The sequence below is a fragment of the Rhagoletis pomonella genome, unplaced genomic scaffold (assembly GCF_013731165.1).
Source record: "Rhagoletis pomonella isolate Grant_MI unplaced genomic scaffold, Rhpom_1.0 Rhpom_scaffold_00011, whole genome shotgun sequence".
In the NCBI taxonomy this organism is placed as follows: Eukaryota; Metazoa; Arthropoda; class Insecta; order Diptera; family Tephritidae; genus Rhagoletis; species Rhagoletis pomonella.
In genome coordinates, this window is record NW_023458565.1 from 8,452,563 (window position 1) to 8,460,173 (window position 7,611).

At 33.1% G+C, this 7,611-nt stretch overlaps 1 protein-coding gene across 1 annotated transcript in view; it reads left to right on the forward strand.

The window, feature by feature from the left end:
* LOC118747360 overlaps positions 1 to 7,611 on the forward strand; it is a 27,313-nt gene that overhangs the window by 876 nt on the left and 18,826 nt on the right. The gene's annotated exons all lie outside the window — the stretch shown is intronic.

The window sequence follows — 7,611 nt, forward strand, 5'->3', positions numbered from 1 at the left end:
ATGACTGATTTCAAATCACGCATTTTGGTCCAATGTAAATGTAATATTAGAATGCTGATTACAAATTGAACAATATTAGAATCTAAAACTCATAAGAAATGCCTTACTATTTCTCCCACTGGGCTGCTGTGTATAACCGGTTCTATACCCAACGAGCAACCTGATTGCATATCTGTTTAAGAGATTCATGATCTTTCTACCGAAAGGATAATCAAAGAGCTTAGCCTGGCTAAAGCAGTGTGTTGGGTGGTATCCAGCAAATTGTTACCCCGTTCAAAAAACATGCTTTAACGAACTTGGAGGGGATTATCTTATTGGAAAGGGCCCTGGTGACCGCCAAAGCAGTAACTTCTGTTGTTGGTAGTTTCAATACTCTCGAAAATGTTGCTGCTAAAACGAAAATGTGCAACAGACTTCATCTTAGAAGTGTGCGTCCAGAGCAGTGATTGAGCAATTTTCCATTGCTCCTGTAACCGAGAGCGAAAACAATCTTTGCAGTTTATTTAAATTGCAGTGGTTTGTAATGTTTTGAATACTAAACAATGGAGTTGACTTTACTAAAAGTATGAGCTTCAACTCAGCCTCTTATCAAAGGTTAAAACTAGATATTTGACCTCATCAGAGTATTCAAATACTGTCTCTCTATATCGTGAATATCTTCAATAAAAAATTAAAAGAGTACTGCACTGAGCAAATGCAATGTAAAAAGAGCTGCAGTTTTCTAAACAAAAAGTCGCATGCATACCGTTGCCACATAGCAAATATTGTAAAAAAGTATCGATACCAAGTACTTGCTTCGGGAGAAATGATAAGAGTATTTATTTGCATGTAAGTACATACATACAGATATCGAGAAATCACTAGGGTGGTACAAACTGAGATCTGGTGGGTAAGTACTATGTTGAATGGTTTACTTAAGGTCAATGAAGTTGGAAACAACAGAAATTTTCTCATCGAGTAAATCGATATCGCATACTTTAACGAAAATGTTTTCGAAATTGCTTGCAAAAATACTTTAGCCTCAGGGGTGTGCGGCGAACTTTTTTTCTGCTGCGGTCTAATGTGCATATGTATATGTATATATGAAGGTATATATATACATAGTTACCCAAATGGCGCGTAAAATAATAAGAAATGCTCAGTTAGTGTGGCATTCATTGCTCAGCTTTGATGCCTGCTCTATACTTGATCATGGAGAGCATCTAATCGCTGCAGCTTATTTGTTCTGGTACTGACACCACACAGCTATTAATTAATTCTGATTGACTCTTTTTCTCGCACTGAGCTTGCTGTGGAATAGAAACGACTTTTTGTTGTCGTTTGATAGTTGTTCTATAGTAGTCGTAGACAAAAAGATATTGGAACGAAACACGCGCCAAATGCACTCACGCGCCAAATGCACTCACGCACACATCGCACACATTGCACACATGTACACATACGAGTACATACAGAGCATAACTGTAGACTCCAAGTGGAGTAGTGGCTCTATTGGAGCACTGTGGCATTTCCGTTTCACGCACACACTTACCTACGGGTACCCACACACACACACACGCGCGCGCACGCCAAACTAACAAAATCAACAAAGTCAAAGTTACGAGCAGTGTTGCCAGAAAAACAACTTCGCTTGGAGCTCAATTGTTTTAAAAGTTGAGCATTTATTGACATAAAATTGCTGTTACATTTTCCGAAGTTTTAGTAAAAATAATGAATTTTATAAATTTAAGTGCTGAAAAAAAATTATTACAACCAACATAAGGTGCATACATTTCGAATTTATTGCTACGGCTCTTATAACACTTATATGTATGCATGCAAAATGCTCTACAAACTGTTAAAATCCGCGCGCCATTTTCATTAGGACTGGAACTTTTCTAAGAATTAATCGGAAGAGATTAACATAAAGGTATCGAAAATAGCCTGAATTCGCCAAAGCCAAATGAATTTTAGTCCACACTTGTACAATGAAATTACAGATTTTCAATTTTAATGTATTACCAAATACAACTCAAACTTTCTGGAGCTAAAAAAGTGCTGGCCAATTTTGAAAATAGCTAACAAAAAAAAAGATCTAGGAGCTAAATCCCAATTTTCATAGCTAAATAGGATAATAAAGAGCTAAATCTAGCTCCAAAAGCCCCAAAATGGCAACACTGGTTACGAGTATGCTCCACACCAATTGTTGGGGAGCCACAATGTCACAGCGGAGCGTACGCCTTACCAGCTCACGATCATGATCAACAAGTGCGTTTATTGCAGTCGTTCGTTCAGTTGGATGGGCATACAAATTTCAGTACCTACGTTTAGTTTAGTTTCTCACGAGCGGTCTTTTGGTTAAAACGTTACTTGCTTGTCGGGCGGATGGTGGCGCATGCGCAAATATATAACAAATCCTGGTACCTACATTTGTGTTTTTTTTTTTTTTGCAAGACTTGAATAAAAAAGTAAGAACTCTACTACACACATACATATCTACATATTCGCTTGTGCCATTCATAATTCTTCATTCTTAACAAACGAAAATGGAAAACGAATGCCTTTGTGGACTAATAACATAGGAACGAAGAAAATTTCTACGATTTTAACTTTTCTATATACATACATACATACATATGTACGTACAAACGTAATTGTGTTCAGGCGCTAAATCGAAGCCAAAGAATTTATAAACAGTGAACATTAGACGACATTTGGTTTAGTTGCCTTTTTTTGTGGAGTGTTAAACAAAATTGATATTTTGTTGGTTTTTTTTTTTTTGTAAATGCACCAACCAACAGCTGTTACGGCTGCCTACTCGAAGCAATAAGTTGTGGCTCAACTGGTGGGTGGTTGCAGTGTAAAAAGTAAAGGTGGGGAGTGCAGTGACTTAAAATACTGGTTAGAATTGAAAATATACGTGAATGCATACATACATACATACATACATACGCATATCTGCCTTCTAGCACAAGACGTTTAATGAGTAAAAAGTAGAAACATAAAAAATAAACAGCAAATAAAACCGATTTAAAACTGGTAGCGAAAACTAGAAATTCTGTGACAATTTTTTGCATTAATTTACGAGTATTTTTGTTTAAAGCGCAGTGAAAAGCTGCAGCAAGACGACTGGTGTAAAAAACTTGTCTAACTGTGAAAAAATGTATAAAAAATAAAACATACATTTTTTAAAAATTATTAACTTATTTTTGCCAAATAAAGTGTAATTAACGAATTATCGAACAAAACGCAGTATTACCGCACGATTGTTATTATTAAACTGCAAAAAAAAAGTTTGTAATACACACGAAAATACTCCAGAGTGAAAATATTTGTAGTGTAACGCGAAATTACATATATTTGTGCGTTCAACTTGCATTACAGTACACAAAAATATTTGCACTTCCGCTCGAGAACCACAGCCAGCGTGCGACGCATTTCGCCCACCTGTTATTCAGCCGCTGCAGTTTTACTTACCTAACGGCGCCCTTTCAAAATTGAAGGCAATCGCCGAGCCGATTTGCCGTTTATTTGCGAGGTATGTTATTGTATTTGTATGTTTTATATTTATACATTTATGCACTGCGTCTTATTTGACTTTATAATCGAATTTTTTTCTTTTACTCAAAAAAAGTTATGTCCACTTTTTGTGCTTTGTTATCGCGCTTAATTGAATTTAGCTTAGCGCTAAGTTATCAGTTCAGTCGCGAGAGAGCGGCGAAGGCAAACAGTTTATCTAAATAAATATTTATTTACTGATCACTCAATAGCATTTTGTTAGATTCTGGCAATTGCTTTTGTAAATATGTAAATAATAATTGTGAGCACTTGGAAGATCAACTTAAGTCGAGTTCGGCCATTTTTTTTGTGGAGCACTTAATCATTGGGTTTCCATATAATGTTTGAAATTTTTAAGATAGTTTGCTAAAATTTGAATAAAACTTAAAATTTTTGTAGAAAATTTTGTTATTTTTGCTTCTAAAATTATAACTTCTTAAATCACTTTAGTTCTTTGAAATATCAGCAGAAGTGTTTACAGATATATATAAATATACATAAGTGAGTCAATCCACGTCCAATCGACCAATGGTTGGAATCGAACTTTTTTAATTTGAATGAAGTTTGGTCAGAACTTTCCTTAATCATATAACTAAGTCCTGTCAGTGGAACAGAATTTAAAAAAAAATCCTAAGTTATGCAAAGTTCTAAATTTCAGGGTTGCCGGTTTTTTGCTAGTTTTTATATATATATATTTTTTTAATATCTCAATAGTTAGTTAATGTAGTTACAAAAAAGGTTTCGGTCGCGTTTTAAAAGTGATATTTAGGGCTATAAAAAAATTGGAAAACAAAATTACAGAAATTTAAAATTAAAAAAAAAAACAGAATCGTTAAACCAAAAACTTATTAAAATGTTTGGCTAAATTTTTTTAAACAATAAATGCCTCCAACTTTTTTTAGGAAATTAGTTTTTGAACTTTGGAAAAATAATTTTTGCAAATTTCAAAAATAATATCTTAAAAAACACATCTTCTCGAAAATTTCTGAATCTTTTAAGATCAGTAAAAGAAATTGTATAAAACAAAAACATCAGTCAAACATGTAGGTATTTTTTCTATATTTTTTTTTATTTTTAGTCTTCTTGATATACTATATACATATATAGCCGTAGATTTAAAGTTGTGTAACTATAATAGTTTTTGTGATAATCAAACAAAAAAAACTTGACAGGAAATTGTAAAATTACGAACTTTCGAAGTTTTTATTTTTATTTATTTTTTCTGTTGCAGAACTTTGTTATACGTTCTCACCAAAATTCATTCAAACCAAAAATCGTCGATAGGATTAACCCAACTATATACAGGTACCAGGGTCATCCTTAAAATATAAACATCATAGACACCCCTTTATTTTTTACGAAAACTTCACACCATTTCAAAAAATATTAAAACATCGCAAAGATTCGACAAAATTTTAAATTTTACCAGCTATATCTCAGGGAATTTATATGAAAAGTTTCAATAATATGTCAAATTTATTAATATTCACGAAATTTTTATTTTTTTTGAAGTTTTGTAATTGAAAAAAATATACATATATTTTTTTTTTAACCCTTTCCAGCTAACTCAGCGATTTTATGAATTTATATGAATAAGTTTCAATGGATAGTCAAACTTATCAGATTTCAATTAAATTTTTTTTCGAAATTTTGCGATTTAAAAGAATAAAATAAAATAATATATACATTTCAAAGCCCTATAAACCTGTTTAAAATTTAGAAATCAATGTTTTCAATAAGTTTCAAGAATATGTAAGATTATTTTAAACACTGGTAGCGACCCCGAAAAACTTCTTTTGAATTTTGAAATTTTCTTTAAAAAAATTTAGTTATTTATACTTTAAGCACCGCCCTAATAGACATACATATCTTTGTGTGTAAGAATAAATAAGTACTTTCTTAAATTAAGAAAAACTATGCAAAATTAGTTTTTGTGGCACAAGAATTTGCAATAAATACTACTAATTAAAAATTTAGCACATACTTTCTGAAAGCATTTTTTTTCCAATGTACTAAATTTCTTTTACAAATATCTTACAATTACAAGGCCAAATATGGTTTCTGGGCAAAATTTTTTGACTAGAATATTTTCTTTCTAAGCAAAAATCTACGATTTTGAAAACAAAAAATAATATGTGGATTTTGCACACTGTGCACTTTAGGGGCTATGTTCGAATGGTAAACGTTTACAGATTATGATTTTTTCTCTCCAAACATAAGTACTTACATATGTACTTATTCAAATATACAGTGACGAGCAAAACTGTAACATGGTTTAACACTTTTTGTTTCAGCCACCGCTATATTTCCAAGTCCTAACGACTTTCATACTTTTGCTGTATATTCTTGTTGGTACATCCCTACTCCCTCTCTCATAATGATTTGAAGTCAATACAAAAACAATAACAAACGCAGCAGACAAAAATGTAAATAAAGGCAGATGTTATAGTTTTGCACTCACTCTCAGTTTTGCATTTGACAGTTATCTTTTACTTAGTTGGAAGTCAGATGACTTTTTTCTATATTGGAATTTATTGAAGAAGTGATCACCAGTACATAACATAGTTAATCAGGAACCATAAATGTAAATAATATATTTACTGCGGAAAGGCGGAACCGCACGAAAAGTGGCAAAAAATTTTGGAATTTGCTACTTGAAATTGTTAAGACTTAGAAAAAATATAGCCTAAAGTGTTCCCAAGGACAAAGGAAGTCTGTTAAAAAATATTACGGTACGATATCTTGTGAACTTAGCAGCAAGTAGCGATGCAACCACTATTACAGAAGCGATTAAGGTATTAAACTTTAATGCAAATCAATAGACAGCGATGCGAAGAATTGCCAAATTGAGCGCAAAGGCATCATAAAGAAGAAAAAAGCAAACTTGATCATAATACATGTGCGAGTGTGGCAGCATTTCGCTGCATCGCACGAAAACCGAACCGTTGCCTATTGGGATATGTTAGGCCGTTCAGAATGCAACAAAAAACATATTTCAAAGTTTCAATTGAATGTTATTTGGTCTGACAAGACTAAATTAATCGCTTTCAATCAGATGGCCGGGCATGGTATTGGATCAAAGACCCAAATTAAGCCTAAGCGCATCATGTACGGCAAACAGCGAATCACAGTGGTAGGATCTTAATTGTTTGGGGTTGTATTTCAAAAATATTGTTGGTCCGTTAGTACGCATTATGCGTAAGCAACAGTATCTTTTCATATTTCAACAAAATTTGCAAGATGTAGTCGAAAAATGAGAGTTTCTGCTGAAAAATTACCCAAAACATACTGCATATGTTTGCAAAGACTGGATACAAAAGCAAAAATTTGCTATTTTGAAATGACCTCCACAAACCGCGGACATGAATCTCATCGAGAATTTGCGAAATCAACTAGAAGCACAGCTTATTAAGTATTCAAGTCCGTATAATCGAGTACATCAGCTGTGAAAGCAAACTAAGGATATATAGAGGATATACCTCCAGAAGTTTTACAGAGATAAAAATAAGGTATGCCAAATCGCACCCTGAAACTAAAACAAGCAAAAGGGTACTGAACATTGTGTTAGTAGTTCTTTTTTCTCGTTAAAATTAATAAAAAGTTCTTAAAAATATATGAGTGCAAAACTGTAACATCTGCCTTAATTTACATTTTTGTCTGCTCGTTTTTTTATTGTTGTTGTATTGACTTCAAATCATTATGAGAGAGGGAGTAGGGATGTACCAACAAGAATATACAGCAAAAGTATGAAAGTCGTTAGAGCTTGGAAATATAGCGGTGGCTGAAACAAAAAGTGTTAAACCATGTTACAGTTTTGCTCGTCACTGTACATAGATAAAGACGCTAAAACGCCAGCAGGCACAGAGCCGCAATCTAATCATTTGAGTGCTCATCAAGTGGCACATAAAAAAGAAAATCAATACAATATACACACATACATATACTAAGTATATGTATGGACGGACATGCACACTTGCCCTGTAATCATAAAGTAGCCTAAGCATCCCCCGATAAAATGGTCAGATTTAAGTGCATATTTTACTCCAGTGTGCCTGCGAAATTAAGTGTATTGAT